We start from the raw sequence: 27,753 nt of genomic DNA, 5'->3' as shown, positions 1-27,753 counted from the left end.
TTAATATGATTCCAGTATTCAAACTACATTAATTGACTGTTTGCGTTGATTAATAAGAATAGCTCCAAAAACTAAAAAACTGAATTTTTTATGTGTATTAGACAGTGTGGTAAAAAGTAACACCTTAAAAATGATATTTCATTTTTTGACAAATGCTTATTTGTAACAACAGAGACATTCATTTATATAACTTATTATTATATTGATTTCTGATTCAAATCCACATTTATTTAGAATAATTTATTCACGAACATAATTAAGTATGTAATTAATTAGTATTTGGGCGGAAATAATGGTGGTATATTTAATTAATGGTATACTCTTTTATGAAGATTTAAATAGTTTTCTTTTTGCATACAAATGGGCTAGTAATATTATCATTTTGTTAAAAACGATAATATTACTAGCCTGTACATTTTGTACATTTGTTGCTTTAAAAACAATCTAAAATGTCAATATTCCATGGGTTCATGATAAATGAGGTCTAAATTCTAAGGAAATGAATTTTCTACGAAAACTTGAAGGGATAGGTAAAAAGTGGTATAATACAATTTGATAGACAATTAAATTATGTATCTGATTCTCCTAAAATATACAGGGCGTTCCATTTAAATTAAACAAGTTATTACCGTTTAAAGCTAGTAATTATTTAAAATAAAATTTTAGACACTCTGTATAAGGTAGTATAATTTTTATTATTGCAACACAATAACTGATCAATAAATATACTTCAATAAATATTTAGTATTAAAAACTTTGATACCCTTGGAGAAATGAAGCCTTAAAATTTTTACTGCAATTTCACAAAATTGACAATATTTCAAAAACGGTAAGGTTTAAGTGTGATAAACCTTAATAAAATTTACCTTTATTTCAATCGTAGAATCTAAAAATAGAATAATATACAGGGTGTTCCATTTAAAAAAATACAACTATAGCATTTTTTACTTATTTGGGACACTCTGTATCTTGTAAAATTATTTCTAAATTGTTGCCCTCACAACCCTGTATATTATGTTTGCTCCTACTGTGTAATATCCAATTAGTTGATTTAGATAGATCGAATATATCCACTTTTTCAACTTATAATCCAAATTTCAACTTTTAAAACACCAAAATCACCGAATATTAACTAAAGACCAAAACATTTTACTTTTACACTGGACGCGCGTTTCGCTAACCATCAGCAGTTGATTAACAATAAGACTTATTAGAAATATACTTGTGTGTAGTTTAACATAGCCATACTGTTTAATATAATAAGACAGCTAGTTTACATTTTTTAGTTCATCGACTATTTAGTTTTTCACTTACTAAAGAAAGATATTATGAAATAGAAAGAAATTACATTAGAAATGTAGCTGAGTGTAAAGGATATTCTCCTTTACACTCAGCTACAATTAGTTGATAAAATAATTAGAAAACGTAGGTTATAGTTATTTTTTATACAAGACGATAAAATGGTATTTTATCGTCGACCGAAAAGATTAATTTACGAGCGATGAAATCGCGAGTGAATTAATTTCGGGAATTAATTCGTGTATAAAACAATATTTTTTTCCATAGCGAGTTACGTTTTGAAAAAATATTCAGAAATTATTATTTCAAGGAATTTATTACGCCTAGAAAAAATATTGTGTTGGGTTGGCGTTGGTTTCTATATGTAATTTGACAATTTGTAAATAAAGCTGTCTCTTTAGTTGTCAGTTTTGAGTCAATATTTTTTAATTCTCTTTCGTATCGATTGCTGATTGAATTGGAGCCAGAAATGGCTCAAAACGAAATAAGTAAATTACCAACAGATATTCAGGCTGAGGCGACAAACGCCATATCCAAACTACTTCCATTTAAATCCCGAATAATTTATGAAAGGAACACAAAAATTTTCAAAAATGGAAGCACTTAAAAAACGTTCGAGAAGAAATACAGTTTTTAACATATCCTCGCTGTTAAAGTATCATTTAGTACTATTTTATCTACTATTTTTGATAGATATAAGGCAATTTTAACAGTTGCTATGGAAAAAAATTAATTAATCGTCCACAACAAATGACACCAACTATTAAGTAATTAGGTAAGAAAAAAAGTTCCACTGGAAAGGTCGGGTATTTATGAAATTTCATGTACAGTACGTCTGTCCGTTCTGGGGCTACGGGGTATCCGTGAGAGGGGAAACGATATTCTCTCGATGTTTTTCGTAAAAAATTAGACGACGCGTCCCATCAATAAAAATTCGACAAACCTGTTGCTCAAAATATTTTTGATAAAGATCATTATATAGATGTGAATAATTTAAGATTTTTTTTATAATTTTTGTTGTCAGTATTATTTTATCCAATTATGAGACAGCTAATGTTTGTAAAAGACTAGAATTAACATTCAGAAACACACAAATTTTAAAACGTAGTACCCTACCGGGTGCGTCTCAAAGATGGCTCACCGTTAGTATACGACATAAATTAGGATTGATTGACTATTCAATTGTTTTCGGCCACTTCCGATTTCACCGGAAATTACTACAACTTTTGATTTTTAAATGGCATCCTTGGTATTTTTTTAATTCATTCGATAGAAAATGACACTCTGAATAGAATGACGTATCATATGGCAACATGCGGTTCATTACGACAATTTGACTCGAAATACCAAGCGTGTGGTACCAAATTATTCGCTAAAAAATGCTTTTTCTAAATATGCCAATGAGCTACCCTCGCCCCATTTGAAAAAATTGAGATATGATTAAAAATACGATTTGGACATGTTTTAACCGGCCAGGACAAGACACTAAAAAGATTAGACGATCAAATTTATTTTGCCAAGGCTCCTTGATTAAAAATTAGTGTTTTTAACCCAGCCATGGTACCCTAGATTGAAATTTAAAATTTTGAGACGCACCCGGTATAGTACTAGCTAATAAGAAGCAACTGACCTTGGCGTCGTTATCACCCAAATAATCCAAACAGTTCGCACAGAAAGAAATCACCGCACTAAAGCACAACCACACGAATATTTTACACCCCAAATTCCTGTCGTATGTGCACCATCACGGTGACGAATCAACTAACTGAAATTTTCATACGACTTTTGATTTCATTCAATGCAAAGCGTAGCACCACAGCTTCAGTTGGCGAAAAGATCCAGCCCACACGGATTTCTTGGTTGAAGTAATTAAGGCTAGCCAGGCGCTTTGGTTTTTCGAAAGCAAGGTTATGGGTAAGCCGGTATGAATAAAAAAATATGTAGGTACATTCAAAAAATATGTACCTATAGCTTCAAATATTGATTTTATTTTTTGTACATATTTATATATTTCTAAGTCATTGCCTGGAAACTTATATGGTGAAATTTTGATAAAATAATTTAGTACTCACTAAAAACACGGTATGTCGTTAGTGGTAGGAAAAATAATTCTTAGAGGTTAATAGTTTATTTGGTTGCCTGTGATATGCATATATAGGGTGTTTCCTAATTAATCTAAAAAATAAAAAATCGTTAGAAAACGGCTTAAGGCGGGCTCTTAATAAGTATATTTATTTTTTTCTCGGCAACTGTAAATCAGAAAGGAAGTACTTTAGACCTAATGGTTATATAAAAATTGTTTTAAGAACACATGAGGAATCACACCACAATTTTTTAGACTAATTAGAAAACACCCTGTATATTGTCAACTTGACAATGATTGTTGATAAATCAAAAAATACTTTTTCTGTGAAAAAAGCCCGATTTTCGCAGGAAAAATTTTTGGTTTTTATTGAATTTGGGTCTGCGTCTGCAAATACCGGTATGTTTTTTAATATTCTATCTAAATTTTAAATATCATAGTCAGAAATAGTTTTATTATTTATTAACTGTAAAAATAGTATACTTATAAGTTTTATCAAATATTTTGATTTACTTTCTACCTTGTAGTCAAAATTTATATTTAATAAACTGTAAAATATATATATTCTTATGTTTTATTAAAGTTACTCTGATATACTAATATATCAGTGGAACTTTAAAACTAAATCCTTTGAAATCAAATATAAACATAAAAAATATTTACAGCAGAAAAGGCGAAGGTGTTGGGTTAAACGTAGTCTATAGTAAGAACACGGAGGGGCGCTTTGACCCAAAATTTTACTATTAAGTTTCATATCTATCTTAATAGAATATTATTTTCTTTTATCTATGGTCCTAAGTGCCTTAATATGATGACACTGACACAGGCGTTAAAAGTAATGAAATTTTAGCTACATTTATTTCATTTAAAGTAAATTATTTTAACAATGTTGAAAAAATGTACAAACACAAGAAGTTATCAAGTTTTAAGAGTCTCTTACGCTGTACTTTCGGGTCGCTATCAGGGGTAAAGCGGATGTGTGGCCGAACGAAATATATATTATATTTCAGAAATCTGCCTAAGGCTTATCCCGATCCTGGCCTGTTAAGCCACACCATTAATTACAAACGTGCTTTGATTAAGGCTTGATTAAGGTTTGCAGAGCTTCAGCATTTGCCATAAAATAGCGAACAATTTGTTACAAAACCATATAAATTATATATCACTTTAATCACAAAACTTCAATCTATTTCCGTATTGTAACGGAATTTTAAATTACGTCTTTATTTTCCAGAAATTTTAGTCCAAACATAAGGAATATTTTGTTGATGTTTGACCTTCAAAATCTTAAAAATAAGGAAATTGTCTAAAAATGTGCTACAATATGGATTTAGTATAATCCTTTATCTTTAATTTCCTTCTTCATTTGTGTAAAAATACCTAACCAGTTTGACATAAAACGTTAATGCCGAACGCATTATTTTGCTACTTTTTCTGACTAGTGAAATGGACTCTTAAGGTTTTCTCGTATAAAAAGTTGAACTTGCTTGGGTTTATCAGGCAGTTTTCAATCGTCATATCGATATCAATCATATCGAAATTGACACTAAAGATCATAAATGCCCATGATACGCATCTATACCCGGAATATCATTAGAAAAGATCAAGAGATCGTGATAAGAATCGGGAATATTCGAGCCTATTAGAAGGTCCAATATTCCTTTTATACCGGGTGTTCTTCAAAAGTGGCTCACCCCTAACCTTTTTTGTTTTTTAGTATTGAAAATAATTCTGGCCGCATTTATATGAGACCCATCTTTGAAAAAACGACATGCTAGAAGCAACATGGGTTCAATAACCTGCCTGTCAACACGTACTTAAGTTGATAGAGCCGGCGTTAATGAGCGAATAGGGCAAGGTCGAGTCTGGACCGGCGGATAAAGAAAGCGATATTATTTTAAAAGAAAATATGTCAAGGCATGGGTTGTTTGGTACATTTTGGCTATTTTAATCTAACTATTTCCGTATGAGAAACAAGGTGCAAATTATACGAGAAAGAGCAGAATCACATAAATAATAAATTTAGACTAATTACCATATTTTTTTATATGATTATAATTTTTTTAGTTATCAACTTGAACTATCCTTTTTTGCTTAAATTTTAAGAACCACTGGATCTTTTCTTTCATGTACATTTAATCTACTACTCATGTTGCCATATTATCAAGAAATTATGTTTTTTAACTTAAAACTTATTAATAATAAAATATATTCTTTAAAAATAAATCTTAAATAACTTAAAAACGATTTGTTTTAGGTATAGGAACATTAACCAAAAAGTAAGGAATTAAAAAACCTTTTCATTAGTGAAATAAAAAAGTGGGTTTCCATTTGAAAATTGGCTACGGCCAATATTATATGACATTCGAACAATTTAATTTTTGAAATAGATAGCCACATGTCTCTTCTTTATGCCACAGTGGCTGTGGTAATCACTAAATTTGTCGTTTAGGCTATATACATTTTTTTGACAGGCAATTTTTTTCCTATAAAAATTTTAAATATTTTTTTTCTCCGAAACGGTTAATGTTAGATACAGAGTATTTGATATCAAAATTCATAAAATTTTACAGAGAATTTAAGTATGTAATAAAAAATTAGGGTACCCATTTAAAATAAGAAAGTTGTTGTCAACTCCGGTAGTTCCGGAAGTGCCGCCATATTGAAAATATTTTTAATCGATAGATCTTGTGAAACAATAATGTGCAAAAAATCTCCGATCTAGATATTGTAGTTGTACTAGAAACTTCTAATGCACGCTCAGCCTGGAACACCCTGTATACTAACATACCAAATCTCGTTTTTTATCTGAAAAAATAAAAAAGTTTAGGGGTGAGCCACTTTTGAAAAACACACGGTATATGGAATCGTCAAGAAATTTCAAAATTAGCAACCAATTTTAACAAATCATTTACAGCGATTTCCCTTAGCCAATTTACCGATAGATATTTTTTTCTGCTGTATTATTAACGCGCAAGTTCTCAAGTTAGAACCGACACACTCTATTATTGGACCATCCTGTACATTTTTAAGATAATGTCTTCTGATGAATATATAATACTTAAATAACATATCGAAATAATTTAGGCCAAGTTCAAATTGTAATTAAGTACTGGGTATATACCCATTATTTGTTTTCAAATTACCGAACTGTGTTGGCGTCAAAACGAGGTTGACAATTTGACAAATTGATAACCGTTTGCTCTAAAAATAAATAACGTTAATGATAGTATAGTGGTATAGATATGTTGATTGACAATAAATGGCAAATGTGAAGAAACTGGTTTGAATAACAATGCCATATAAACTGTAAAAGTATTTTCAAAACATAATTTAAATAATAGCGTAATTTTAATTTTATCATTTTCATCGCTTTTATTATTTTATTTAATTTTATCATTTTTATTGCAGCAAAACAAAAACACTAAATCACCACAATACACCAAAACACTTTTACTTCTACACTTCGTCGCGCGTTTAGCTAACCATGTTAGCATCATCAGCAGATGATGAACACCAAAGGTTCCAACCTTCAACTGTAATTTTTATTGCATACAATGATAATGGCAAAGTTTGCAAATTTCTGCAAACTTTGATAATATTAGATATATTTCTTGCAAAGTATAGTGTTTCTTACGGTTTGATTATTTTTTTCAATTAAGAAGTCTTAAAAACATATACAGGGTGGTCCGAACTGTATTCCGGAAACTTCGGCAGTATATTCTGCAGATAAAAATAAGTAAAAAAGTTCTTATAAATGTATGATATAAAATGCTTAGTTTCGGAGATACAGGGTGTAGAAGTTTCATTTCTATTTTGATTTTTTCCAAATAATTTCTGAAGCAACGTCAATATTTGGATGAAAATTGGTATCTGGAAGTTTTGTGACACGAGAAATTTTATTTTGAGGTCAAAATGACTACTATTTGTAGGGGGCGCCACTTACATATTATGTTTTAATTGTTTTGAAGAGTAATAACTTTTCGTCCGTATCTGTATAAAACTAGTGACTGAAACAATATACATTTCCATGACTTTATACGTAAAAAATGTCTCTTGGAAAAAATCGCTGCGAGCAATCGTTCTGAAGATATTTATAATGAAAATAATTAATACATGTCATCATTGACAAAAAATAAGCACACTCTTGAGTATAGTTATTTGACTGAAATAATACATTTTTATTTTTTTAAATTAATCATAAATTTTTCTGCGAAAAAATGATGATTAAACAGTTTCTGTTGAACTTTTGGCACAAAAAATTTCAAATTTATGATTTCAGTCTAATAACTATTTAGTAAACATGTTTAATTTATGTCAATGATGTCAGGTATTGATAATTTCGATTCCAAATATCTCGAGATCCATTACTCGCGATTTTTACCAAGAGATGTTTTTTATGTAAAAAAAGTCGTAAATGTATATTTTTTACTCAGTAGTTTTATACAGGTATGGACCAAAAGTTATTACACTTAAAAGCAGTTAACAAAAATGTAGGTGGCGCCCTCTATAAGTAGGAGTCATAATAACATGAAAATCAAATTTCTCATGTCATAAACTCCCAGACACCAATTTTCATTCAAATATTGACGTTACTTCATAAAATTATTTGGAAAAAATCGAAATAAAAATGAAATTTCTACATCCTGTATCTCCAAAACTAAGCATTTTAGGACATACGGATGGATCGGATGTTCTACAAGCAGAGATTTACAATATAAAGGAAGCGGCCAGTTGTATTCGAGGGAAAATCGCTGAGAGACGACTACTATGGACTGCTGGATATGAGGGAATACCGAGAAGCACTGTTATTGGTGCGTCTAGGCGGGGCCTAGTCTGTAGTGGGCAACCAAGAAGCGGACAGATTCGTCAACAAGAGGGACAGGGGAGAGGATGTATCAGATGATCTACCACTTGAGATGATCAACACACTGAAGAAAGGTATAGGAACTACCATCAAGGCAAGAGACGTGGCAACACCGTGAGAACTGCGCTACAGCTCAAAAACTGTGGCTATTTTGGGATCGATTTTATTAGCAAAAAGACAAAACAACTACTAGAGCACAAAAAGAATCCAGTACGCATAATTTTAGGTGTCATCACTGGAAACTGCCCCACGCGGGTAAACCTCGTGAGGTGGAAGATTTTCAACGATGACTACTGCAGATAATGCAGAGCCACTGTCCGGTACCGGAGTACCGAAGCTTTAAAACTTTAGGGCAAGGTTTTTTGGAGGGACTAGAGGAAGCAGCAGAACTTACTTTACTTTTTCGTATCCGGATTATATTATAGTTTATTAACCCAGTAATGGGCTACGTCCAATGCTTCCCGTTTAGTCAGCCATAGGTCATCGAGGGTACATCTGTGGGGGCACGCAGGACATTGAAGAATATGTTCCATGTCCTGAAAGGCGCCGCAGTCGCATTTGTCGTAATTTCTGACCAGCAAACCCCATTTGATCAAACTGGATTTTACTGGGGCCACCCCAGTTCTGATTCGGTTGAGCATTCTCAAGGTTTTCCAGTCGCTAGAAACACCATTTGATGGGTCCTCTCTAAGTGGGTAGTGGGAGGGAGGTTCATCCAGGGGGTGGCTTAGGAAACGGCATCTGGATTTAAGTCTACCTGTGCCGTACTCTTGGCCAAAAATTGAGTGACGAGCATCAAAGGGTTGTTTTAACTTCTCAGTATGTTTATGAGCTTTTCTGCGTAAATCGGGGCTTGTAAAACCTGCAGCCTTGTAAAGGTTTTCTAAGGGGGTGGGTTTCATACAACCTATCACTATTCTGCATGTTTCATTCAGACTGATGTTCACCTTTTTTGCATGGACAGATCTACACCACACTGGGCAGGCATATTCTGCAGTTGAAAAACACAGAGCTTGAGCAGAAGTTCTGACTGCGATAGGTTTGGCTCCCCATTTACTATTGGTCAGCTTCCTTATAAGGGAATTTCGTGCTTCTACTTTTTTGCGTGTTTTTTCGCAGTGATATTTGTAAGTCAATGTTCTGTCCAGCACGACGCCAAGATAGGTAGACTTATCTGTGTGTTCTAGTAGTATCCCATCCCATGTAACATTAAGTCTGCGTGTCGCCTGTCTCAAATTAAGGTGGAATGCACTCACTTTAGTTTTGGTGGGGTTGGGTTTTAAAGAATTCTTTTTGTAATAATATTGCATTGTAATATATTGCATTGTTTTTAGGGCGCTTTCTAGTTTCTCCTCGATATCTTCGAACCCTTTGCCTTCAACTGTTATTGCTAGGTCATCTGCATATGCAAAGGTTCTAGTGTTATCTGGAATAGGTTGGTCATTTGTATATATGTTGAAAAAAATTGGTGCTAGCACGCTCCCTTGTGCCAACCCATTCTTCTGGTTTCGCCATCGACTCTTTTTGCTCTCGATCGTCACGAAAAACTGCCTGTTTTGGAGCAAGGATTCGAGTATCTTGACTAGGTGGTAATCTTTCAAGGTCTCATTTGCTTTATGCAGTAATATCTTGTGGTTTACCGTGTCATAGGCGGAAAGGTCGACTAGGGCCAGCCCCGTGATGTGTTTATTCTCAAAACCCTCCTCGATATGTTCTGTCAATGCGAGGATTTGACTGGTGCAGGACTTTCCAGGTCTGAATCCTGCCTGTTGTGGAATCAGCTTTGAATCGACGGTCTTCTCTATTCTGTAGAGGATTAGTCTTTCGTAGAGCTTAAACAGATGGCAAAGGAGGGATATGGATCGGTAGCTTTTCGGAGACTCTGGATCTTTTCCGGGTTTAAAGAGAGCTACTACTTTTGACTTCCGCCACAGTTTTGGAATTTGAAAGGTTTCGCGACAAACGTTGAAAAGTTTAAGTATCCATTCTTTGGTCCCAGGACCGAAATTTTTTATCTGTTCCACGCACATATCGTCAATCCCAGCGGCTTTTCCATTCTTCATGGTATTTATACCATTGTTCAACTCTTTCATGGTAAATGATTTCTGAAAGTTGGTGTTTTCAGTTGGTACTAGGCGTTTGATTTTGGTTTTCTGGCGTTTGGAGTTGAATTTGCCATTTAGAAGGAGTTGGTTGGCCACTTGATTGGGTGTTACATTGGCAGGGGCCTTGCTTAGTTTTGGGTCACCATCCAGTTTCTTGATTAGATTCCAAGCTATTTTACTACTATGAGACATGTCCATTCTATCTAGGGTTTCTATCCATTTCTTCTCACGTGCCTCGCTGAGAGCTGTCATTAAAGCTGTTCCGCAGGTGATTCAGGCTAGCGATCGTCAAAGTTGGCTTTGAAAAGGGCCAGTTTTTGTTTTTAGATTTTGATTGCATTGGTTTCCGGTGGTGGAAGGTTTGGCCGTTGTCCACTTGGACACCGTTTCCGTGAAGCAGCAGAAGCCGACATCAGCGACATCGGGAACTTTGCAAAGAGCTGAAATTTGTTGTTGAAAGAAAGAATGAGAGGGAGGTTTGGTACAACAATAACAGGGGTATTGCAATGGGTCCAAGGCCTCCGAGTGAGGAATCAAACAGGATCCCAAACCATAGCAAACTAACCTAATCTTACCTAAATAAAAAAAATATGGACCAGATGGATCCTTCATCATCCTACTGAGAATATACATTTTAGCATTTAACGCTATAAGGTGATTTTACTGTTTTAAGGTCAGCCGGTTCATCCTATATAAAGCTGAGTCGTAAACGCGATTTAATGAGCGAACCGATTAAAAAATAAAGCGGTCATATGGTGTATCGATTTAAACGTTTCACCCAATAAAGCTCTCCTCCTGTTACCCGCTGATCTCTTCTCGCTCGAACGATTTCTAGTTCAGTAGATGAATTCTGTCGTTGTTACGATCGATTTTAATAGGTTTCGAGAAGCACTCCACTATAACATCATTAGTGTCGGGGCGCCATACGGCGAGCAGGAGGTTCTCAGGATAGAATCGTCGCTTTACGGGCGCGATTATTGAAAATTATTGCAAACGGGCGATTTTTTATGTCTGGCCATTATTCGAGAAAGCGCAGCGAACGCGGTGGAGATAAGTGAGAGGTAGAGATTCGCAAATTATCAAGAAAATCGATATTTTCTATTGATTTAAGATTGAGATAGAATTTATAAGGGACTAGCGTGTACCAGCGACTTCGTTCGCGTCGAATTAATCATTTGTAATGGTGATGAGAAAGCAAAGCAAGAATTTCCATTAACATACAAACTGGATAAAATTTTCTCACATTTATATCAGCATGCGAAAAAACAATATGGCAATATTACTATATTGGTAATATTTGAGGGGTAGTTTCATCTCGTTGGAATTTGACTTTCGAAAAATCCGTTCGCCAAAAATAAGCTTTTTATGTCAAGCAGTTTAAGCAGAATCGTGGTTAAGAAATTACCTAACTTTTTGGAACACCCTGTATGATTTATTAAAAAATTTCAAAATATGTAAAAAAAACCAAATAAATTATGCTTGTCCAAGCGTTTTCCCGAAAGACTAACCGTTTATTAAATAACAAATATTGTAATATTTGAGGGGCATTTTTACCCTCTTGGATTTTGAGATTCGAGAAACCCCTCCTTATCGAACCTCTACACCCCACAGTCAATCCGTTGGCCAAAAATCAGCTTAAAAGGTCAAGCAGTTTAAGCAGAATCGTGATTACTCAATGGTTATATTTTATTGAACACCCTGTATAAATTTATAAAAAATCTTAAAATACGTAAAACAACAAAATAAAATATACGTGTTTAAGAGTTTTTCCGAAAAACTCATCGGTTTTTAAATAAAAAATGTTTTAATATTTGAGGGATAGTTTCACCCCCTTAGAATTCGAGTTTCGAAAAATCCCTTCTTATCGAAACTCTACACCCTAAAGTCAATTTGTTTTCCAAAAATCAGTTTTTTACGTCAAGCGCTTTAAGCAGGATCGTGATTAATCAATAACCAGATTTTATGAAACACCCTGTATACATTTTTAAAAATCTTAAAATATGTAAAAAAACAAAATAAAGTATACGTGTTTAAGCGTTTTTTCGGAAACCTGACCGTTTTTAAAATAAAAAATATTGTAATATTTGCGGGGTGGTTTCACCCGTCTTGGAACTGGAATTTCGAAAAATCCTTTCTTATCGAACCTCTACACCCTAGAATCAACCTGTATGCCAAAATTGAGCTTCTTACGTTGAGTGGTTTGAGCAGGATCGTGATTAATCAGTATGTCAGTCACTTAAGGATTTTATATATTAGTATAGATTTTAGTATGGGCGGCTATACGTGCCTCCCGGCGCTAATTTCTTTTTTCTAAATCAACAATCATAGTTAATGTTAAAATAGTTTCTTTTATCAAACCGTGCTCAACTATACTCCGACATTCTTAGATTAAACATTAGTACTCACTTATATAGCACTTGCGTTTTCCTGGGTACCAAAAAAGGCAATCGCACAAACCAAATCGACGCAACGAGCGAACGCGACGTGGTACCACTTGTCGGTAATTGTTTCTGAGAAGGCCCTTAGCGAGCGGCCGGTCTCGTCTTGCGGTCTCCCGCCGGGTCGCGATCCGCACGCTCCCCTATCCGTTTAGATTTTATTGGGCCTCTTTTTTCTCTCCCATCATCCCATCGATTTTTATTGGCTTTTGTGCCGCATTTGGCCAAGGCGATCATAGTCGCTCGGACACGGTTTCGAAGAAACGCAGCGTGCGGCGACAATTTTTAAATGGAAAAGTGGAAATAAAAAACGTCGCGGTGTAAGTTGAAATCGATACTATTTTAATAAATATACTTATACCGTATGATCGAGAAAATACGGCGTCAGTGATGGCTATGAAATGAAGATCGCTGTCATTTTATATGTAAATTTATATGGGACATGTCATCGATCGTCATTTCCCAGCCAACTGGACGCCGTTTTTTTTTTCGGTCATACGCTATTTATTTGTGGGATGCGTATTTACTAAAATTAATCTAATTAAATAGCTCCCGTACTATACAGGTTGTTAATTTGTTTATTACTCGCGGCAAGAGCTTTATAGTTGACGCGACGGTACGAGTCGGCCGCTTAGCTTAGTACTCATTTGGAACGTAGGCAGTGTTTGTGTGCCATTCTGTTCCCCAATAAGTCACCGTCCAGTTAACAATCTGTATATACTATTTTTTTTTCTCAGGTAAGATTTCGACAGACGATAACAGAAGAACAGCAGATGACGTCCCATACCAATCTATTTATTTTACTAAAAAAAGTTTCTATTATTTTTTAAGTTAACTATGGATGGGTTTAATTATAAATCCATGCGTCGTTTCTTGTTGTTTTTAACCAGTTTTATTGGTTTGACGGAACGATGAACGACAAACGGACGCCGGTGCGTATGAACTCGCCTTTAGATTTTTGAGGCTTGCCAAATTATAGGTTATAATTTTGTGTCAACTTATGTCAAATATTTGCGTTTTGGACGATGATGATGCATTTTGATTCGTGTTATTACGTATGTTTTGTGTATTTTGAAGTCGAGTGGAGAAAAAATCGAGGGAAAATTAACTGTAGACCCAGAGCACAGTTTATAGTTAATACTACCCAAGTGCTAGGGGGGAATCCCCCCTAGCACTTGGCTTGGTCTAAGAAGCATCTCACTCATCGTCTTGTCCCTGACTGTAGTGTCGTGGCCAGGGAATTGCACCAAGACATATAACGATACCGGGCGGGGCTACGGACAGCCTCATCCTTGGGGCATCGGAGGGCACCCCATTGTATTTTACCCCTTACTTCTACATACGGGGCTCTGTAGAAGTGGACCGACTGTCCCTAGCGACTCATAGGAACACTATGAGATCTGGTAATAATAGTAATAAAAACATCACCGGTCAAGCTGTGGGGAAACCCCCTAGCGACACTGGGAATAGTAACAATGAAAGTTCCAAGGGGCCAAACTTGCGTGAGACCATCCTCCGCAAGTGGCATACAAGCTACCACCTCCTCCAAGGGTCGGGAGCCTACCTCCTACCTCTAAACCAAACAGGCGACACAAGCTACCGTTTCGTGTGCCCGGCCTGGGTCGTAGCTCCTCGACTGTGAAGGACACGGGTCTCCGTAGGAAGTCCTGGGACTGTATGATGAGTTATAACTCAAGAAAGGGGGACACAATAGATCTCTAAGGTCGCAGAGATTAACCCCCCTACCACTTATTCTAAATTCTATTCTAATATACCTTTTTTTAATAATATAACTCGATTACATTTTTTCAGTTCAATATCAACAAATCAGTTTATACAGTTTATTTTCACAATATCTTGAAGTAATCACATGGTAATCACTTATTAGTCAAATTTTTAATTATTAATTTCCTGCTATGCGTTCCAGTTTTACCAACTTATTTCTTTGTAAAATAAAATAAACTACTTTGAAATTAACATGACAGACACATCTATCACTCTTAAGGATCTTGTCGTCGTTGGACAGACTATAGCATTTAACGGCTTGAGAGTAGGAAGGTAGACCTTGCTATGCTAGAGCCGTTTGGTATACAAGGACTGACAAGGAGGATAATGTGGTTAGCACTACGGTTCAGCTTCCTAGATTTCAATAAAAATTTCAATGATTAAAATATAAGCAGAATAGGTATAGCTTATACATTAGATTAAGTTATTTCAATAAATTTACTTAGGAAAATAATTTAAAAAAAATCAAAAAATTAAGAAGAAAATAACTAACAATTAACTAAAGTTACTAAAATTAAAAATTAAAAGCAACGAAAAAAAAATGGGTAAACATTTTTAGTTTTTTTTTATACAAGACCATAATGCAATTTTTTGGTCGTGTATAAAACAATATTTTTTCCATAGCGAGTTACGTTTTAAAAAATACTCAGAAATTATTATTTCAAGGAATTTATTACGAGTAGAAAAAATATTGTGCTGGGTTGGCGTTGGTTTCTATGTAATTTGACAAATAAATAAAGCTGTCTCTTTAGTTGTCAGTTTTGAGTCAATATTTTTTAATTCTCATTCGTGTCGATTACTGATTAAACTGGAGCCAGAAATGGCTCAAAACAAAATAAGTAAATTACCAACAGATATTCAGGCTGAGGCCAAAAACGCCATATCCAAACTACTTCCATTTAAATCTCGAATAACTTATGAAAAGGAATACAAAAATTTTCAAAAATGGAAGCAATTAAAAAACGTGCGAGAAGAAATAAAGTTTTTAACCTATCCTCGCTGTTAAAGTATCATTTAATCTACCCTTGCGGTTAAAGTACTATGCATAGATAAAAGAAAATAATCTACTATTAAGATAGATATGAAACTTAATAATAAAATTTTGGGTTAAAGCGCCCCTCCGTGTTTTTAGTGGAGACTACGTTTAACCCAGTGCCTTCGCCTTTTCTGCTGTAAATGTTTTTTTATGTTTATATTTGAATTCAAAGGATTTATTTTTAAAGTTACACTGATATATATATATATATATATATATATATATATATATATATATATATATATATATATATATATATATATATATATATATATATATATATATATATACCGTATGATCGAGAAAAACGGCGTCAGCGATGGCTATGGAATGAAAATCGCTGTCATTTTATATGTAAATTTATATGAGAAATGTCATCGATGTTCATTTCCCAGCCAACTGGACGCCATTTTTTCGATCATACGGTATATATATAATATATATATATATATATATATATATATATATATATATATATATATATATATATATATATATATATATATATATATATATATATATACATAGTATATATATATATCGTATATATATGGCTATATATATATATATATATATATATATATATATATATATATATATATATATATATATATATATATACATATATATATATTTTCTCTTTATCTAAGATACATACCTTATCGTCTTTTGGAAACACGTACATTTTTGCAGTTTTGTTAGTTTCTTTGCAAGATGCAACACAACAAGAAAACACCATTTTTACAGTTAATAAATAATAAAACTATTTCTGACTATGATATTTAAAATTTAGATAGATAGAAAATTAAAAAACAAACCAGTATTTGCAAATGCAGGTCCAAATTCAATAAAAATCAAAATTTTTCCTGCGAAAATCAGGCTTTTTTCACTGAAAAGTTATTTTTTGATTTATCAGCAGTCATTGTCAAGTTGACAATATACAGGGTGTTTTCGAATTAGTCTAAAAAAATTATGTTGTGATTCCTCATGTGTTCTTAAAACAATTTTTATATAACCATTGGGTCTAAAGTACTTCCTTTCTGATCTACAGGGTGTTAAAAATAAAAAAAATCGATTTTTTTGCTTAACATAAATGGTACACCACTGCTTTTTTACAGAAAATATATTTTTTTCTTGACTGGTCATCCTTTTTCAACAAAATTTATCTTCTGAGTTTTTCTTGTTCATCAAACGGTTGTCGAGAAAAAAATAAATATACTTATTAAGGGCCCGCCTTAATTCGTTTTCTAACGATTTTTTATTTTTCAGATTAATTAGGAAACATCCTGTATATACATATCACAGGCAACCAAATAAACTAGTAACCTCTAAAAATTATTTTTCCTACCACTAGCGACATACCGTGTTTTTAGTGTGTACTAAATTATTTTATCAAAATTTCACCATATGAGTTTCCAGGCAATGGTGCTATGTTATCTACTATTTTTGATAGATATAAGGCAGTTTTAACAGTTGCTATGGAAAAAAGTACCGTATGATCGAAAAAAAAGGCGTCCATATAAATTTTCATATAAAATGATAGCGATCTTCATTCCATAGCCATCGCTGACGCCGTTTTTTCTCGATCATGCGGTATTTTATCTATAAAACACAATATAAAAGGTTTCACATTAATGCATTGACAGTAACTGAATTCCGAGGTAAAAGTCTCTGGGCACTCCACTAATAGTACATAATAATGAAAAATGATGAAAACTCACTCGTAATAACATGACATACTAAAGATATTATACTAATCCAAAAAATCGTCAAATTCAACGTCGCGCGTCGTGTCAAAGTATAAACAATAATTTACAATCAAGGCCCTGTTTATTGCCATTTCTTCGCTACTAAGTATCTTGTTGCTTCCAGCTTACATCTAGAGATTCTGAGAAACTCTTTTACTATTTTAATCGGTACAATGCCGAGTTGCCGGTATTTAATGACGAGTTTTTAACGCCGTGGCGCTTACCTACCGTAATAACCGTCAAGGTGACGAAAGCAATTTTTATTTCGCTCGTCTCTTTGTAATAGTTAAAATGTTAGTTAGGTAATCAACCTTTACGCTTTCTTTATTTCTTAACTAACATCTACCGAGCCTGTAATATGAACAAATATAAATATCTAATTAGATGACTATATTCAAAGCATACATTTAATATCTTAGTAGCACTTGAACAAAAGAGTAATTCTTAAAAAAAATATCTATACCTATGTGGCGGATTCATCTCTCCAAAAAATCCTGTATGGGTATTTCACCACTTCACGAAAATAGTTATTTTTTGCAAACACTTCTGCGTCAATCCAAACGGAAACTACTTGTCAGAAGTTAGGTTTACAGATTTACAAATTTGCCTAACGAACAAAAAAATGCTTAACGTTTCGGAAAGTTTATCTCTTTCCGTCGGCGGAAGCAAAAAAAGTACAAAGAATAAAGAAAAAAAACTATTTAAAATATTCAAATTCAACTATTCGAGAACACTTTAGTTTTTTTTTAAACAAATAAGTCTACAAAAACCGTTGACGTTCTGTTAAAATGACATTATGTCCAAGTTAAACTTCAAAATTAACAATTACTACCTGATAACAATTACTTAATAAGGTAAAACCAAAAAACCCCAAACTTTCTGTATGATTATTTTTAATTTTTACTCATGTTATGTTTATTTATGTTATGTTCTTTAAAATCAAAGAAGCGATTGCAGTACATTACTAACATCTACAGATGCATGAGCAATACATTTATTTTTATTAGATTGTATTAAAAAAATCCTCTTTTATTTTTCTTTTAGAGGCTATCGCTTCTTTCATTATAATTTTGGCGTTATTAAAATTTATTCTGTGCCCTGTGTCCCCCGAATGCTGAAAAATATTAGATTTGTAATCTCCCTTTCATAAATAATCTTTATGTTCTTTAATTCAAACATTTAATGGTCTAGAAGTTTCACCAATATAAAATTTATAGCATTCGTATGGTATTGTATATATTACATTTTTTGTTTGTTGTTCTGTATTCTTTGGTTTAGTACGTGATAAAATGGATATAAGTAAGTGTATTTTGTGTTTTGAATGATGTTCGTTCGTATGTTATTATTAAGGCTTTTTTAATACAATCTAATAAAAAGAAATGTATTGCTCATGCATCTGTAGATGTTAGTAATGTATGGCAATCGCTTCTTTGATTTTAAAGAACATAACGTAAATAAACAATAAACATACGTAAAAATTAAAAGTAGTCATACAGAAAGTTTGGGGTTTTTTGGTTTTACCTTACTAACTAATTGTTATCAGGTAGTAATTATTAATTTTGAAGTTTAACTTGATATAATGCCATTTTAACAGAACGTCAACGGTTTTTGTAGACGTAGGTATCTGTTTTAAAAAAACTTAAGTGTTCTCGAATAGTTGAATTTAAATATTTTAAATAGTTTTTTTTATTCTTTATATTTTTTTTAGATTTTCTAGGACTAGAGAGGACTCAATTAATAGGTTTTATAAATAAAGTAGTTTTGATGCCATATCCACGTGACTGTGAAAAAATGAGACAGATGTCATCGGCATAACTCAATTCCTTCAACAAATTAAAACACTAATTTACCACAATACACCAAGACATTTTACTTTTAGCACTAAACGCGCGTTTCGCTAACCATGTTAGCATCATCAGCATATATTTTTTTTGCATTTTTGTTTTTATTTCAATTTGCCTTAGGTATTTCAGTAGCGTATCTGTTATTTTTGTTATTAGGTATTATAACTTGTCTATTTTTATTAGAATTATATTTTTTATCAATTTTAATAACTAATAACTATTATAAACAATGTAAAACAGAACCAAAAAAATTTTGAATTTTCCATACATTATATTTTTAAATGTCTTGTCGAAGGAGGGACGCCATCAGAATAGGATAATGCCAATATAATCCTATTACATAAAAAAGGGGACACAACAAACCTTACCAACTATCGGCCTATTAGTTTACTGAGCCACACGTACAAATTATTCACAAAAACCCTCACAAATCGTCTCTTCCTAAAACTAGAACAATATCAACCAAAGGACAGGCTGGATTTAGATCGAACTTCGGTACAAATGACCATCCGTTGGTGGTGAAGTCCCTAATAGAAAAATGTGTTTGGTTTGGTATAATAAACTCCTCATTTTAATATTTGTCTACTACGATAAGGCATTCGACTCTATCGATTAACAGAAATTATTCAAGGCCTTAGCCAAATGTCGTATAGACACCCGTTATGCTAACCTCTTAAAATATATATACGACCATGCAACAACATCTGTATCGCTACATGAAAACACAAATAAATTCCGTATTAAAGGAGGAGTACGGCAAGGCGATACCATTTCCTCCAAATTGTTCATAGCACTATTGGTTCTATGTTCAAAAGACTAAACTGGGAGGAAATGGGCATTATTGTTAACGGGGAAATGCTCAATAACCTGCGTTTTGCTGATTGACTTGGTACTGATTACAGACAAAATACACAAAGCACAAAATATGCTAGAAACACTTAAACGGTCTAGAAGTTTCACCAATATAAAATTTATAGCATTCGTATGGTATTGTATATATTACATTTTTTGTTTGTTGTTCTGTATTCTTTGGTTTAGTATGTGATAAAATGGATATAAGTAAGTGTATTTTGTGTTTTGAATGATGTTCGTTCGTATGTTATTATTAAGGCTTTTTTAATACAATCTAATAAAAAGAAATGTATTGCTCACGCATCTGTAGATGTTAGTAATGTATGGCAATCGCTTCTTTGATTTTAAAGAACATAACATAAATAAACAATAAACATACGTAAAAATTAAAAGTAGTCATACAGAAAGTTTGGGGTTTTTTGGTTTTACCTTACTAACTAATTGTTATCAGGTAGTTAAAACACTAATTTACCACAATATACCAAGACATTTTACTTTTAGCACTAAACGCGCGTTTCGCTAACCATGTTAACATCATCAGCATATATTTTTTTGCACATTTGTTTTTATTTTAATTTGACTTAGGTATTTCAGTAGCGTATCTGTTATTTTTGTTATTAGGTATTATAACTTGTCTATTTTTATTAGAATTATATTTTTTATCAATTTTAATAACTAATAACTATTATAAACAATGTAAAACAGAACCAAAAAAATTTGAATTTTCCATACATTATATTTTTAAATGTCTTGTCGAAGGAAGGACGCCATCAGAATAGGATAATGCCAATATAATCCTATTACATAAAAAAGGGGACAAAACAAACCTTACCCACTATCGGCCTATTAGTTTACTGAGCTACATGTACAAATTATTCACAAAAATCGTCACAAATCGTCTCTTTCTAAAACTAGAACAATATCAGCCAAAAGAACAGGCTGGATTTGGATCGAACTTCGGTACAAATGACCATCCGTTGGTGGTGAAGTCCCTAATAGAAAAATGTGTTTGGTTTGGTATAATAAACTCCTCATTTTAATATTTGTCTACTACGATTCGACTCTATGGTTTGTCTACTACATTCGACTCTATGGATCAACACAAATTATGCAAGGCCCTAGCCAAATGTCGTATAGACACCCGTTATACTAATCTCTTAAAATATATATATATATATATATATATATATATATATATATATATATATATATATATATATATATATATATATATATATATATATATATATATATATATATATATATATATATATATATATATATATATATATATATATATATATATATATATATATATATATATATATATATATATATATATATATATATAAATATATATATGACCATGCAACAGCATCTGTATCGCTACATGAAAACACAAATAAATTCCGTATTAAAGGAGGAGTACGGCAAGGCGATACCATTTCCCCCAAATTGTTCATAGCACTATTGGTTACTAAACTGGGAGGAAATGGGCATTAATGTTAACGGGGAAATGCTCAATAACCTGCGTTTTGCTGATTGACTTGGTACTGATTACAGACAAAATACACAAAGCACAAAATATGCTAGAAACACTTAAACGGGCGTCAGATCAAATTGGACTACGCATAAATTATTCAAAAACAAAACTAATGACCAATCTCGTTATTGGTGGAAATGTTTCGGTAGACGGAGCAAATATAGAACAAGTATATTCATATAAATATCTGGGGCACGAAATAACAATTGGTCGCGATAACCAGACACACGATATACAAAGAAGAATAGGAGTAACATGGGCAGCATTCGGCAAACTAAGATATGTGTTAAAATCAGATCTACCAATGTGCTTAAAGAGGAAGGTGTTCCATCAGTGCGTTATGCCAGTACTTACATATGGGCCAGAGACACTTACACTGACGAAAAAGTCCATAGAAAAAATCCGTGTAGCCCAACGAGCTATGGAAACAGCAATGCTTGGTGTATCTCTAAGAACAAGATACCCAATACAGTTATAAAACAGCGTTCGCGAATAACAGATGCTATATATCTGCTTAACAAACTCAAATGGAACTGGGCTGGGCATATTGCCAGGAGAACGGACGATAGATGGACCAAGCTAATACCAGAATGACGGCCAAGACAGGATGCTCTCAGAAACAGAGGCAGACCTCCGACAAGCTGGTCAGATGACTTAAAGAGATTTAGGGGAAACTGGATCCAAGTGGCACAGGACCGAGAAGAGTGGAAAGATTTGAGGGAGGCCTACGTCCAGCAGTGGACACCAGGCTGGTTAATGATGATGATGATGATGATATTTTTAAATAAAACTAGAACAGGAATTTAAGTCAGCCATATGAATCTCCTATCGCGATCCAAGTTTTATCCAAGTTTTTTAATGTACTTTTTCCTTAATCTTTTTATTCAAAGCAGGTGTCACCAATTCTTTTACTTCCTTCTAATTGATTTAAATTAAATCTCACTTCGTAATAAACCCATAAAAATTATACAACTTGACATTGTTTTAATTTACAGCATAATTAATTATCCATATAATTAGAAAACATACTCGTTTAAATATCAAAGTAGCAAATAAAGTATAGGATTCCCAACATAAAAGTCACTAATATCTGACTTTCTTTAGTGTTCATTTACTTTAAACAATTATCCCTGCCATTTACATATGGTTAAGATAACAACGCGTTTAAGCGAACCACCGTTTCGTTTTTAGGAAACGCTTTTGTTTAGCATAAAATTCCAATTGGGGATCGAGAAGCGATATCGTTTAATGGCACTTACCAAGAAATGGACTAACAACTGCTTAGAAATGAATAGATGTCGGATCTGGGACTCACCTGAAACAAATTAATAAGTGTTATTAATATGGAATTTCGATTTGAATACATTAATCTTGATTGGAAATACGTAATGAGTGTTCATAATTTAAATTTTGATCTAACCATCTTGGCAATAAAATAGATATATACAGGGTGAAGATGTGTGCTTTATTTTAGGCCCAAGAATCCAAAAAATTAAATAAAATACCGGGTGTTCCATAAGAAAAAAATAAAACTGTGGTATGGATCTTAGTTCTGACGCACCCTGTACAGGGTGGTCGAAATTGGTCTGTTTTAACAGAGAAAACCAATTTCCTGACTAGATAGAGCAAAACCAACATAGATATTAAGGGCTCGATTTCTAAGAAATGTTTAATTGCGTAAACCGCCTGTTGATATTTTCACTGCCAACTGAGATACGGGGTCTTTTTGAATTTTTTACCATTTTGAAAATTACCCATAACTTTTTTATTTTGCGGAATAATAAAATTCTGTAAAAACGTTATTAAGGCACTTTTTTTAGGCACAATCCAGTGGCGTAGTCAGTTTTTTTTCTATGCTTGCTCTTTTTGTCAGAAATAATAAAAAATATAATTTTTTAAATGGAAATCATAGTTGGCTATGAACTTAAAAAAATGGTGGCATTTAACCCTTTACAACGATATAAAGTTATGTGTATTTATATCTAAAAATGTAGGCAAATATAGGTCAACACAAAATCAAGGCCCGCTTCGATACAAAGATAAAAAACGTAATATTTCTCTCATTTTTAGAAATAAATACACATAACTTTATATCGTTGGAAAGGGTTAAATGCCAGCATTTTTTTAAGTTCATAGCCAACTATGATTTCCATTTAAAAAATTATATTTTTTCTTATTTCTGACAAAAAGAGCAAGCATAGAAAAAAACTGACTACACCACTGGATTTTGCCTAAAAAATGTGCCTTAATAACGTTTTTACAGAATTTTATTATTCCGCAAAATAAAAAAGTTATGGGCAATTTTCAGAATGGCAAAAAAATCAAAAAGACCCCGTATCTCAGTTGGCAGTGAAAATATCAACAGGCGGTTTACGCCATTAAAGGTTTCTCAGAAATCGAGCCCGTGACATCTATGTCGGTTTTGCTCTATCTTGTCAGGAAATATGTTTTCTCTGTTAAAACAGACCAATTTCGACCACCCTGTACATTTGAAAATAATTTTAAATTGTGCACATTTTTTTTCACATTTCGTATAATCAACCGAGGCGTATGAGGTGAGGCAATAAGAAATGAAATCATTAAACCTAATACTCGAAGGTGTATTTTTTGAGTTTTAAAGAGTGGTTTTTTGACGTTGCCGTCAAGTAAAACTGAAAAGAAAAGCATACATTTAATTCCAATAATTAAATGCCTAAGAATAAATACTTAATTATATTCTTCTCCCTTTGCTATACCGTAACAAGTCTTAACAAAAAGTAGGTACATGTGAACTAAAGCGAAAACAACCATTTCTGCCTTTTTATTAATATTCATAACTTTGTATCATTTGCATGATATTTTCTTTTTCCTTCATCCGTCTCATTGAAAATCTCTTTACACTCCGTTTATTACTACAAAAGAAACACTTACAAAGTATCTAGATATGTAGCGTATAATCTTTATCTTTTGATCGGCTGCATAAATTAGAGTCAAGTGTTTGACAGCGGAGTGGCTCTTCTCTGTATCATTACGTGTTTTTTTTTTCGACAATTTTGAATTATAGATAACTTAATAAGAACTTGATAAAATTTGCATGATTAAATGAAGCTTGCTTTTTAGATTGAGTTCATTTACATTTATCTCTATACGTGGACATTTTGATGATACGTGCGGCGCAAAGTTGGTGTTTTTATTTTTGCTAGAGCGTATATTTTTCTTGATTTGAACCACTAGCCCAAATACGTTTAAAATAAAGTATACGGAGGGTACCGCTTAAATTCCTGTCCCGATATTGAAGGATGGCTATAGAATTTCAATGCATTTCCTACATAAGTCTATCCTTGGTTTGTAGGAGGTTTGACTAAACAAGGATGAACCTATGTCTTGAAACCATTCGACTCGATTTTCTGTCCTCCTTCGATACTGGGACGTAAATCCTCTCATTGCTCTTATGGGGAGGCCGTCGTATATTTTATTTAAACGTATTTGCAGTAGCCTATGACTTTAAACGTCAAGTGATCTGGGTAAAACAATAGATCTGGCTAAGTTATATTGTGGCACTTTGTTCAAAAAGCAGTATGTGAAAATACTAGAGCGAAAATACTAGATATCTATACTAATATACAGGGTGGTCCCAACTGTATTCCGGAAACTTCGGCAGCACATTCTGCAGATAAAAATAAGTAAAAAAGTTCGTATAAATGTATGGCCTAAAATGCTTAGTTTCGGAGATACAGGGTGTAGAATACTCATTTTTATTTCGATTTTTTCCAATTAATTTATGAAGTAACGTCAATATTTGGATGAAAATTGGTGTCTGGGAGTTTTTTGACATGAGAAATTTGATTTTCATGTCAATATGACTCCTACTTGTAGTAGGCGCCACCTACGTATGTTTTAACTGGTTTGAAGAGTAATAACTTTTCGTCTATACGTGTATAAAACTACTGAGTAAAAAAATATACATTTACAACTTCTTTTACATAAAAAAGGTCCCTTGGAAAAAATCGCTACGAGTAATGGTTTTGGAGATATTTGGAATCCAAATTATCAATACCTGTCATCATTGACATAATTAAACATGTTGACTAAATAGTTATTAGACTAAAATCACAATTTTGAAACCTTTTTGTGTCAAAAATTCAATAGAAACTGTTTAATCATCATTTTTTCGCAGAAAAAAATATGATTAATTTAAAAAAATAAAAACTTATTATTTCAGTCAAATAACTATACTCGACATGTGCTTATTTTTTGTCAATAATGACATGTATTGACTATTTCTATTCTAAATATCTTTAGAACGGCTGGTCGTAGCGATTTTTACCAAGAGACATTTTTTACGTAAAAAGTCATGGAAATGTATATTTTTTTAGTCAATAGTTTTATACAGGTACGGACGAAAAGTTATTACTCTTCAAAAGAGTCAAAACGCATGTAGGTGGCGCCCCCTACAAATAGGAGTCATTTTGACATCAAAATCAAATTTCTCGGTCACAAAACTGCCAGACACCAATTCTCATACTAATACTGACGTTGCTTCAGAAATTATTTAGAGAAAATCGAAATAAAAATAAAACTGCTACACCCTGTATCTCCGAAACTAATTACTTTAGGGCATGTATTTATACGAACTTTTTTACTTATTTTTATCTGCAGAATATGCTGCCGAAGTTTCCGGAATACAGTTCGGACCATCCTGTATATAAAATCCTTAAGTGACTGACATACTGATTAATCGCGATCCTGCTCAAACCACTCAACGTAAGAGGCTCAATTTTGGCATACAGGTTGATTCTAGGGTGTAGAGGTTCGATAAGAAGGGATTTTTCAAATTTCCAAGAGGGTGAAACCACCCCTCAAATATTACAATATTTTTTATTTAAAAAACGGTCAAGTTTCCGAAAAAACGCTTAAATACTTATATTTTATTTTGTTTTTTACATATTTTAAGATTTTTTAAAAATGTATACAGGGTGTTTCGAAAAATCTGGTAATTGATTAATCACGATCATGCTTAAAGCGCTTGACGTAAAAAGCTGATTTTTGGAAAACAGATTGACTTTAGGGTGTAGAGGTTCGATAAGAAGGGATTTTTCGAAACTCGAATTCTAAGGGGGTGAAACTATCCCTCAAATATTAAAAAAAAATGATTTAAAAACCGGTGAGTTTTTCGGAAAAACTCTTAAACACGTATATTTTATTTTGTTGTTTTACATATTTTAAGATTTTTTTATAAATTGATACAGGGTGTTTCATAAAATATGACCATTGAGTAATCACGATTCTGCTAAAACTGCTTAACGTTTAAATCTGATTTTTGGCAAACAAATTGACTGTGGGGTGTAGAGGTTCGATAAATAGGAGTTTCTCGAATCTCAAATTCCAAGAGGGTAAAAACTCCCCTCAAATATTACAATATTTGTTATTTAAAAAACGGTTAGTCTTTCGGGAAAACGGTTGGACAAGCCTAATTTATTTGTTTTTTTTACATATTTTGAAATTTTTTAAAAAATCATACAGGGTGTTCCAAAAAAGGTAATTTCTTAACCACGATTCTGCTTAAACTGCTTGACGTAAAAAGCCTATTTTTAGCAAACGGATTTTCCGAAAATCAAATTCCAACGAAATGAAACTACCCCTCAAATATTACCAAGTTATATAATAATATCGCCATATACTGTTTTTTCTCATGCCGACATAAATGTGAGAAAATTTTATCCAGTTTCTAACTTAATGGAAATTCTTGCTTTGCTTTATCATCACCATTACAAATGATTAATTCGACGCGAACGAAGTCGCGGGTACACGCTGGTTAAATATGAATCCAATAGGTACAAATAATAATAATAATCACTAAGATCATCATGTAAATATTATGGTTATTAAAAATAACATCGCTATTGTTATTCAAAAAAAGATAAACCTTAATGCAGAAATTATGCAGTGAAACATCTAAAATTTGTCATTATTGATTTAAGTTGAAAAAGAATAGCGGGAAGATCATTGTTAAACGATGATAAATGGTCGTGTCAATATTTCGCAATATTTGCTAATTTTTTACATTTCCTTGTGTTTTTATAACTGTGTCATGAGCTAGTTTTAAAAATCACAACACAGGCGGTACGGATTTTTAAGTTTTTTTATTGTTTCATGGTCGAATGTTATCTTGAT

General features: G+C 32.7%; 1 protein-coding gene across 3 annotated transcripts in view; it reads right to left on the bottom strand.

Annotated features, from left to right (window-relative positions):
- The window catches only part of LOC115890501, a 483,888-nt gene that overhangs the window by 378,365 nt on the left and 77,770 nt on the right, over positions 1–27,753 (bottom strand). The window contains exon 1 of one of the 3 annotated variants that reach the window (XM_030910749.1): positions 2,930–2,947. The exons of the other annotated variants lie outside the window; for them this stretch is intronic. The gene's annotated coding sequence lies outside the window, so the exon portion shown is untranslated. Of the gene's footprint in view, positions 1–2,929; positions 2,948–27,753 lie in introns of those variants that run through there. 3 annotated transcript variants of the gene reach the window in all.

This window comes from Sitophilus oryzae, unplaced genomic scaffold, assembly GCF_002938485.1.
Source record: "Sitophilus oryzae breed Bouriz unplaced genomic scaffold, Soryzae_2.0 scaffold_87_pilon_pilon, whole genome shotgun sequence".
Classification (NCBI taxonomy): domain Eukaryota; kingdom Metazoa; phylum Arthropoda; class Insecta; order Coleoptera; family Curculionidae; genus Sitophilus; species Sitophilus oryzae.
Note: the sequence above shows the minus strand (reverse complement) of the source record. Positions and strands in the feature narration are given on the sequence as shown.